Consider the following 11,509-nt stretch of genomic DNA (forward strand, 5'->3'; position numbering starts at 1 on the left):
TTTGGTCTGCGCTTTCCTTTGGATCCCACCTTAGTGAAGATCCTTCGTGCCTTCAACATCTGCTTGGCTTAATTACATCCTTTTGTTGTAAGGACGCTCATCAGTTATATCTGGTTGTGCCGTTTCTTAGGCTTCCCAAAGTCTTTATCCCCGTGTAAGCAGTTGCACCATTTGAGGAATAGCGGCACATTAAACAAGTATGGATGGTTTTCCATATACTGCAACCGTGGGAAATTGATCTGCCATGGTATGCCCACCGGCCAAAAAGAGTGGAAAGACAGGTTCTTCTGGTTGAGGGTTCCCGATGACATTCCCATTCCTCGAGGATTTGTTCGTCCTCGGACTAAGTTGGAGAGCGTGGAGATCTTGCATGGGGCTCTCCTAGAAGAGCGAGCTTTTGAGCATTTTGAGTAACCGAAGTTCAACTCGACCGGGAAGGAGGTTGGTCGGGTGCCCCGTGTGTGGCTTCCTCACTCAAGCTATATTATGCGGAATGTTGTTATGTTCTCCATGTTCCTCTGCCATACCCATCCTCAAGGTTAATATGGCGTTTTCTTGCCCCCTCTTACTTACTTCTTTTTTTTTACTCGTTCCTGTTACCATAACGTTTTTTTTTGTGTAGGACGCCGGTACTTGAATCTCGAACAATTGGGTGTGAGGTCTAACGGCTCTTTTATCTATGTTGCCCTGCCAGACCCTGCTGCGGATGGGTACCAGATCCTAGCTGACTAGATCGAAGGCAGTCGTCGTAGCTCTACTCGGCGTACTGCCTGTGGCGGTAGCTCTGCTGCTACTCTTAGGGTTTCCAGAGCTACTTCTTCTGCAGTGGCTGCCAGTCCTGCTCCTGGATCCTCCCGCCGAGGTGGAACTTCTCGTGGCGGGTCTGTTTGTGGCGCCCTGTCTGGCTCTCGCTGGAGCCGTTCTGACTTTGAGGCTAGGGAGAATGAGGCTGAAGTCGAGGGAACTGCTGGTCCTGGCTTTGGGGAAGTGGCTCATGAAGTTATTGAGAAGCCTGTCTTGTCTGGTCCCTGTCAGAGCCAGACAACCAGTCGACATTGAAGGCGAGAGGCCTTTTATTCGGCGCCCTGGGAAGCAACCTAGGGTCGAACTAGAAGCTGAAGTCCACATGTACATCAGCGAGTGTGTTGTTTTTCGTCTAAAAGCTCGCAAGGGAGTGGCCCATCAAGCATACTCCAAGTAGTGGTGGCACTCTCTTAAGATGGTGAAAGTAATACGACTTTGATCCTTGGCAAAGTATATTGAAGCTGGTAACATGATATTTCTGGTGATTATCATGGGCAGCTAGCTAACGTCCATTAAGCCCAAACATTTAAATTCAACTTAAAGTGTTTCTTTTTTGTAAAATTAGCAAGCGTTGTCATCCCAACATTAACGATCTTCGCCTTATTCAGGGAGTCTGTTAATAAATAGAATCAAGTTTGGTGGACGAGAGGACAAAATCATGATTGCCATATTGATGAAAGTAACACCAAGAGTGGGTCATACATTATGGGGTTTTTGTTCATCACTGAGAGCACGTGTTACCTTAAGTCCTTAACATCAAAACCTTAACCTTGCCTCGGCTTCAGCTTCAGCTTCGCCTCTACAGAATTAACCTGGAACTTAAAAGGATCAGCTTCATATGTCACGAAACCACATGCGTTAATAAGAGAAATACGGATATAATGGAGGTAAGCATCATATAGCCGACTAAAAAGACCCAAAACTCCAAGTACCGTCCCGTCCTGATGTGGTCGCCGCCATCCTAACCAATTTTCTAACTATGCAAAGATTCCTATGACAGGGATGAGATTCAGGACTCTTACGAGAATTAATTAATTCTAGGGTTTCGAATAACTTGATCTAAGGATGAGAATAGGTGATATGTATATATTGGATCGGTTTCTTTATCATAATTTTGTTTTCATGAGAAGAGGTGACCTCAAATTAAGGAGGAGGTGAGAATTCTAGGGTTTCGAATATGTGGAGCTAGATCTAAAATTGTGCAATGTGCGACTTATTCTTTTTCTTTTTGTTATTATTCCCTCTGTATCTATTTAAAATATACATTTTCCTTATTCAGCCGTATTTTATTAAAAGATATACTTTCTATTTTTGACATGTCATCACAATTATATTAATCTTTCTCTTCTTTTTGTGATCTTCACACTTACCCACGTAATCTTTTTACTATAATAAATAAACGCATAATGGAAATAATTAATTCTTTGCCCAATCTTCAATTCGTTATCATTGTTAGGCATTCAAATATTGCTACAATTTTGTTTTTGTTTTTAGTGAGAAAGAGGGGCAAAGCCCAAAACCCTAAAGCCAATCTCATACAATGTCGCTGTATGATGAAGATTGAGCCGTAATTGACAAGTTCACTGAAAATACCAACTTATTGCACATGCTTTCAATGCGTTGAAGACTTGAAGTAAAGACGTCAATATTCTTGACATAACTGTATACGACACAAGTTTTTGCTGGATTAATTTGTAATTCATCCGGTGGATGATAACTAGCTTAGTTGGTAAATTTTAGAGGTGTGGTACAGACCTTGCTCTTTGTGGCTCTCTCTTCATCAGAAAAAAATGGTAATCTATTAAGGGAATTAGAATTAGAATATCAATCTAATTACTAGAGTTTTTATTTATGTCGATTTACCATTCTAGTTGGTGGCTACGTAAGTTTATATCCTAAGCCTAGTAGGATTCACATGGTTGTTGTACTATATATTTGATGATCGTAATACAATATCATCAAGCCTTTCCAATATATTTTACATGGTATCAGAGCACGATACACATAAATACAAACTCTAGTAATTAGAATGATACTCTAATTCTAATTCCCTTAACATAATCCCTCCATCCCTTTTTGTTTTCCCCATTTGACTTTTCACGGTATATAAGAAACCAAAGCGTAAATATCTCCAATTCTATACGTGCAAAAGTTATAAATAGTTGATATTATAAAAATATACATTGAATCGAATCTAACAAGAATCCACATGGTTATATGATTTCTTATAGTCGTTATAGGTTATTAATAATTCATGGTCAAACATTTTAAAGTATGACCAAAAAAAGAATATAGGGCAAACTATAAGGGATTGAAGGAGTAATAGAGCTTTAACTGCATGAGCAAGTCACAATAATTATGGAAACCACTGGAGCATCTGACGCATTATTAAAAACATGATGATGACTCCCTTATCGTTTTTGTTAACCTCAGGGGTATCTTGTATAAAAATACGATAAATTTATTTAATTGTGTTGTGATGGATACCTCTTACAAACCAAAATACGAAACAAACTCAATTTAGCAAGATGATTCTGATTTAACGCAAATGTTTCTTATGATTCGCATTCGTTGGTTGTACAAGTACTAGGGTATATATTTCTAAGTTTAAATATATGTACTCAGTGAAAAAAGTAATACCACGAATCAGGGGTGTGGCTTATGTGGGCCTAAGTAGGCCATGGCCCCCCCTCAGAGCCCACAACGAACCTCTAAATATGGGTAAGATATCTGATTACTCAAGATTTTCATTTAGTGTGCCCCCCCCAGCAAAAGTGAAGTAGTACAGACGTACAGTTGTACAAGTTATTTATACTGTGGGATCTTACATTCTTGGGAAGGGTGAAGTATATTAAACTCCTTGATTTCTTGAGAAAATCTTGTTTATAATGGGTGTACAGTAAATTACAGTACACCAAACCCATTTTAAGCAAGTCCATTAACTCACATGTGTGAGTCCAATTGATTTTTTATTTTTTTTATTTTAATTTCGAAAGGGGGTTTAGGCTTCCTATGTCACTTGTTCTTTCTCTCTCTTCGACCATGTTCCTCTCTTTTCTCTCTCCTCTCTTTCTCCTATGCTATCAAACCTTTAGCGATTTCTTCGCGGTTTCTTCAGCAATTTCTTCTGCGATTTGGCTGTGTTTACCTTGATTGTTCATCAAGGTTAGTTTTATTCATATTCTCTTTGTCTTTTCGTTTTTTAATATTTAGGTTTTCATATTTTAGGTTTTCTACTGGTTTTATTCTGCGAAATAAGTTTCCTGGCTATTTGTTGAAGTGATTTGATTTTGATTTGTATTCGATGTGGCAGAGATATTTTTCAAATCATAATTTTTCAATTTTATGTTTTGATTTAGGTTTTCTACTAGGTTTTATTGATTTTTGTCAAAGTTTATAAATTTGTTGTTAAAGTTAAGGTTATTCAACTAAAAGTGAAGAAAATTGTATTAAAAGTTAAGACAATATACCTTTACCAATGTACAAGAAATTTTTGAATACTTGAATGTGCACCGTTTAGGTTTTTTAGAGGTTCGCTTCTATGATAGGTGAACTTAGACACACCTGCAAAACTACTTACATTGTTGAACTGAAACTTGAAGTGCTATTTAATATGTTTTGCTCTTGGTTAATATATGTGTGAAAAGATTATGCTACATCTTGTTGTCTGTTGCTGAATCTACACGCTTCTTTTTGTGGAAACTAGGCAGATAAAATGACTATTTTCATTGGATAATTAGGCATAGAGTAGGAGAGTGGAGAGTTCTTTTGTTCTCTAAACTCAGAGAGCTGTCATATCACACCAAAACGTTGGTTATTGTGTTTGTGTTGTATGCTATTTTTTTTATTAGTTTACGATTAGCATATTGTCTGGTCATGTAGGTTAAGTTATGTAGGTTAAAGTTGTGAAAATTGTTTTAAAAGTGAAGACAGTCTTCCCTCATATGAAATCTAACTTTTACTTTTAATTGCAAAAAGTTCAACTTTACATTTTTACCTTTTTCAGCTAATGTGAGTCTAACTTTTGCAATGATTCTTTACATCATTTTAATATGGCAAGAACTAAAACTGCTAATAAGAGTGTTGTATTACGTGAAGAGGAACATTCACAAGACGAGGAGATATATTATCCTAATTTAGATTAATATATAACTAATGATGAGAACGATGATGAAGATGACAGTTATATTGATGATAAGGATGATGATGCTGCTTGTGAAGAGACAACAGGTCCCACAGATAATGATGAGGCTGATGATGTTGATGTTAAACCGACAGGGAAGAGGAAGAAGTCAAAGGTGGTGGAGAAGAAGCCGGGGGTGATGGAGAAGAAGCTAAAGGTGAAGGCTGAGGTGGTTGAAACAAAGGCTATAGGGAAGAAGGCAGGGCTGATTGAGAAAAAGGCAAGGGTGAAGGCTGAGGTTGAAGGTGATGATGCTGATGAATCTAGCCCTAATGTTCAGATGTGAGTCTTCCAATCTCTAGTTTTATATTCTAATTAAAGTTGTAGTTCTGTACTTTAAAGTTATGGAATTTGTTCTAAAAGTTAAGAAAGTGTTCTGTCATCTCACACCTAACTTTTACTTGTAATAACTTAACTTTAACTGCAATAGTTCAACTTTTATATTTTACCTTTCTTCAGCTAATGTGAGTCATGCAATCTGTTTTATTCCACATCTTGTAGTTTTTTGTGTTACAGTTGTAGTTTTGTATGTTAAAGTTATGGAAATTGTTCTAGAAGTTAAAGACAGTCTTCCGTCATCTCAAACCTAACTTTTACTTTTAATAACTTAACTTTAACTGCTAAAAGTCTGACTTTTACAGTTTCACCTATCTTCAGCTAATGTGTTTCTTCTAATCTGTTCTATTTCACACATTGTTGTTTTCTGTGTTAAAGTTATAGTTCTGTATATTAAAAATGTGGATGTTGTTCTAAAAATTAAGACAGTCTTCCGTCATCTCGAACCTAACTTTTACTTTTAATTACTTAACTTTAACTACTAAAAGTCTGACTTTTATGTTTCTAACTTTTTTTTCAGCTTGGAAGGGGATTGCAGTACCACAAGCATGAGTACCCTGTGTAGACCAAATACTTTGGAAATCGTCATGCAAATGTTTACTACTAATCAAAGGAAGGCAGTTTGGGAAATTGGGTTTGGGTGGTTGTTGTCTTCACCTAAACACACTTCTAGGTTAGATATAACCATAATGCCCTGGTTGATTCATAACTTTGATCATGTTAGTTGGTTATTTAAAATAGCCCCTGGAAAGGAATTCATTTTTTATTCATTTGACGTGCATGACGTTTTTCTTCTCCCATCACGTCCTGATAAGACTATTGTAGACAACAACACTAAGACTAAAGATTTGAAAAATGAATGGAGAGAATACTTTTAAGTGAAAAAAATGGAACCATTCCACTACATAAGTTGGAGGCTAAGTTGGTTGAATTAGAGGATGGTGGGGAAATGTTCAAAAGAATATTTGTGATGTTTGCATTCTCTGTTTTCCTAGCTCCTATAGCTAGTAGGACTATTGATTTGGGTTTAGTTAAAGTACTTGAGAATGTAGATGAAATAAAAAAATCTTGATTGGTGTGGATATGTCCATGAGAGACTATGTCGGGCTATTAGGAAGTATAAAGAATTAGGCAGCTGGGGTAATGTTGGTGGATGTTTGTGGGTTTTACAAGTTATCTATTTTCATCGCCTTCAATTTAGGGGCATTGCTGAGAGTTTGTAGTCTTTCCTTGATGAAACATTGGTCTGGTATCAAAATCTACCAAAGGCTTGTTTTGGAAAAGGATTCATATTGCTTTGGTAGTGGTATCCTAGATACTCTCACCTATCATGTTTGTCAAAAATTAGGTTTTGAAGACGGTTTTACCAAGATAAGTTCTAGGGATAAAGATGGAATATGCAATGTTGATGTTGCCAATGATGATGAGAACCATGTGAGGTTCATCATTCCTGATGGTCAATTGTCGAATTCAGTAATTCAATCAATTTCATCTAATGTAAGTTTCTTCTCCACATTTTTATAGCTCATTTTATGTTTATTAAAGTTTTATGTATTTTTATTGTAGTTTAGAAATCTGTTGTTAAAGTTAAGGTTATTCATGTAAAAGTTTAGAAAATTGTATTAAAAGTTAAGATAATATAACTTCACATTACACCTAACTTTTAACTTAAATTATCCAACTTTATATCAAACAGTCTAAATTTTACATATTTTGTTTTGTTTATACTAGTTATGTGTCTATTTATTGAGGTTAGGATTAGTCAAGTAAAAGTTAAGGTTACTGAAGTAAAATTTAAGGTTACTGAAATAAAAGTTAAGGTTACTGAAGTTAAAGTTAAGGTTTCTGAAGTAGAAAATATGAACATTGAACCTTTCTGAAACATAATTTTTACTATGAATAGTTTAACTTTTAATTCAAAATGTCTAACTTTTACTGAATCTTGAAGGAAATACATGCGGAAATTTTGAGAATGAAGAGGAATTTGAAAATTGTTTCAAATTTCCATTTGAAACAACTTGAAGCTAAATCAGTAGTGAAACGCGCCTCATCTACATTATTGACTGATGATGACTTGAATCCGGGGTATTATTCCATGATGCAAGAATGGGCTGAGATTGTACTTTCAGTTCAGAATATGCCAGGAGGTTTGTCGAATGTAGCTTGTCAGGAAATGCCTTCTGCTATACCTCAGAGTGTTAGTCCAAATCAAAAGATTCAAGATGTTCTTCATCAAATAAATGTCAGCGAAATTGGCAACGAGACTGATGTATAGTGTGGTCAACCTCATATTCATGATGTTATTGCAAATCCAATTCAGTAAACTGATGCAAGTGCAACTTTAACTTTAATATTTGAAAAGTTAGAAATATCAATATAAAAGTTAACCTTTTGTATTAAAAGTTAAGAAATTATTTATTTCTGTTTACCTAACCTTTACTCAGAATAACATACTTTAACAGCTAAAAGTCTGACTTTTACATTTTTACCTTTCATCGGTTAATGTGTGTCTTCCAATCTGTTTCATTTCACACATTGTAGTTGTCTGTGTTAAGTTGTAGTTATGTATGTTAAAGCTATGGAAATTGTTCTAAAAGTTAAGATAGTCTTCCCTCATCTCAAACCTAAGTTTTACTATTATTAAATTGACTTTAACTCAAATAGTTCAACTTTTATATTTCTACCTAGCTTCAGCTAATGTGAGTCATGAAATATGTTTTATTTCACACATTATAGTTTTCTTTGTTAAAGTTGTAGTTCTTAATGTTAAAGTTATGAAAATTGTTCTAAAAGTTTTAATGTAGAAAGTCTAACTTTTACTGGAAAAAGACTAACTTTTACCTGATGGCATTCTATTATTGATTCTACTGCAGGCCCAACTCTGGAGTGTGATGTACAGCCAGGCCCATCTCAGCAGCCTGTTGCACCAAAGTTAACCCTTGTAGAGTAAGTTAAGAAACTTTATGTTTCAGTTTACCTCTTTTACTGTATGTAGTTTAACTTTTACCTATTAAAGCCTAACTTTAACTTTGAATTTTTTTTAGGGAAAATTTGGTATGGTTTGATCCAATACATATCATACTAAAAGAAGATATGGTGTCACTTGCTGAAAATCAAGAGATCTTTTTGTCCATTATTGAGTGTTAGGCGTTAGTGATAAATGCGAGTGAAATGTGGCATGCCTCACCGCCTTCCAAATTCTGTTTTGGTGTCCGCCAAAGTTTGAGTTTCTTAAAAATGTGTAGTAGTTCAGTAAAAGTTAGGATATTTTTAGGTAAAGTTAAGAAATATTTATTAAAAGTTAAGATATGTTTATTTTGTACTAATTTCTTTGTTTCCTTTGTTAGGAAATTCTGGATCTTCTTTGGCACGATTCAACTAATGAGGCTTCTATGGATCAGCTTCTGGTTTGTTGGAAAGAGTGGACTGATATTCCCAACAATGGCTTTGACATCACCTGTGTTAAACTGGTAATTTTGTTTTCTGGATGTTTGCAGGTTATTTCGTTTTTGTGTATCTATTAACTTCACAATATGTTTTTATTTTTATAGGTTTTTGTTCCTGTTTATCAACAACACCACTTTTTCCTATTTGTGTTGAATTTGAGAAAGAAAACAATGCAACACGTGGACAATCTTGTGTATAAAGAAGGCTCAAATCATCGATTTTTGAAAAAATTTCAATGACTCTGGTAATTAGTTCCAGTCAAGTTAAGAATGTTGAATTACCAGTTCAACTTACTTTTTCTGTTGTAAACAACTAAATGTGTTTAATTTTGTTTTCAGTGTGATCTTCTGGGTAGTTTCCTTGATGAGTGAGGCCATAATCACGAGGGTGATGTTGGAATGTACCCCATGGAGGAGGTTGATTTTGATTGGAAGAATTCCAAAACTTCTGACCTTGATTGTGTAATTTTTCAAACATTACAGCCCCGTAAAAGGGTTGTTATGCATGCTGAAATATGTGCAACACTTGTGCTATCAGACATGAATGAAAAACGGTCAGACGTTCTCAAGAATGTTGCTGATTTCAACCTCAAACAAGAAAATATCTTACCGAGTGTGTTGGAGAGGAGGAAGAAAAAAATGGCGGAGGAGCGGAAGGATGAAAAATTGAAGAAAGAAGTTGCTAACAAGGATATGCAACTGGATAATAATGACAATGAGGATAAGCAACTGGAGAAGAATGACAATGAGGATAAGCAACTAGAGAAGAATGACAATGAGGCAGATGGTGTCAAAGCACCGTTGAAGACCTTTGTTTCAAGAAAACGTCCGGGGAGGAATTTAGATGGTCCATCTAACCCACAAAAGTCAAACCACCAGTACGTGAAGAAGCCTGCTCTTATGAAACGGGCGGCAAAGAAACCTACAGCTTGAAATCATCTTTTAAAATATAATGATTCTAGAGTATACATTCTTTGTTGTGTATGTATGGGATATAATATTGATTTTTGGTGATTTTCAGTAAAAGTTAGGAAACATGTATTAAAGTTGTCAATTCTATGCTAAAAGTTAAGCAAATGTGACTCAACTTTTAGTGCATCAAGCCTAACTTTTAGTACAAAAACGATAACTTTAACTTATTGTACTCAAAATGGCTACCTTTATTTTCTAAGGTTTCCCATATGTGAAATGTTAGGAATATCACAATTAAAGTTAGCCCTATTGTAGTTATAGTTAAGAATATTTAATATTAGTTTACCTAAGTTTTACTACATAAAGGTTAACTTCCAGTATAAAAATCTCAACTTTTACATTTTTACTCAAAAGAGTTCAATTAAAATACACTTGGGGAAAAAAATATACTTCACTAACTTTTAATGCATATATTCCAACTTTCAATGTAAAAAGGCAAACTTTTACTAAGTTCTGAAATCTAAGGCATATTAATATGCAACATCAAATACTATTATGATTCAAATGAAAATCTAAATTCAATTTTTGATGATCAACATTAATTGAATCAAAATAATCGCAAATTTAGAGTTATTGTTCCAAAGTCTGGTGTTGGAGGTGCTGCAGTTTTTCCCTTTTTCTTTTTGTCAAGCGGTCCTCGTGGTCTTTTTTTCCTTCCTTTTGTTGTGCAACGTGCATGATCCAACACAATAGGAGGTTCAATTGTAGTATTTGTTGCAGGTTCAGCACTTGTTGCAGCTTGTTCTACACTTGTAGCACTTGTTGTTCTTGCATGAGTACCTATAAACATTTAACATAATAAACTATAACTTTTACTTTTAAAACCCAAATTTTACCTATAAAACCCTAACGTTTACATTTTTTCCCTTTTTGGCTAATGTGAGTTTTTAAATCTCTTTTATTTCACACATTGTAGTTTTATGTGTTAAAGATGTAGTTATGTATGTTAAAGTTATGAAATTTTTTCTAAACGTTAAGACAGTATGCCCTCATCTCAAACCTAACTTTTACTTTTAATAAAATAAGTTTAACTTTTAATAACTTAACTTTAACTCCTAAAAGTGTAACTTTTACATTTTAACCTTGTTCAGCTAATGTGATTCCCTTCAATCTGTTTTATTTCACATATGGTAGTTTTATGTGTTAAAGTTGTAGTTATGTATGTTAAAGTTATGGAAAATATTCTAAACTTAAGACAGACTTCTCTCATCTCAAACCTAACTTTAACTGTTAATAACTTAACTTTAAATGCTAAAAGTCTAACTTTTACATTTTTACCTTTTTCGGCTAATTTGAGTCCTTCTATCTGTTTTATTTAACTCCTTATAGTTTTTTGTGTTAAAGTTATAGTTTTGTATGTTAAAGTTGTGGAAATTGTTCTAAATTTTATCCCAGGTGTAGTAAAAGATAAAGGTTAACTCCTACAGTGAAAAGTCTAACTTTTACTAAAAAAAAACAATAACTTTTACTTGGCGGTGTTGTGTTTGTTTCTGGTGCTCGTGATGTGCTTGTTTCAGGTGCTGGTGTTGCACTTGTTTGTGTGGTTGAAGCATCTTCAACATTCAAAAGATTCAATGACACTAGAAGTTCATCAACCAGAGACACACTAGCAGCATAACCATCCTCCATAAGGGTTCTCGTCTCCTCATTTGACGCTTTTAAAGATAAGGTTGTAGTATTTTCTAGCCATGGTTTGGTGCCAAGGTGTGTACTGAACCTCTTTTGGATTTTCATTTTCTTATTTGTTCCAAACCGATGGCTTGGCAGA

Source organism: Spinacia oleracea, chromosome 5 (genome assembly GCF_020520425.1).
Source record: "Spinacia oleracea cultivar Varoflay chromosome 5, BTI_SOV_V1, whole genome shotgun sequence".
Lineage (NCBI taxonomy): Eukaryota > Viridiplantae > Streptophyta > Magnoliopsida > Caryophyllales > Amaranthaceae > Spinacia > Spinacia oleracea.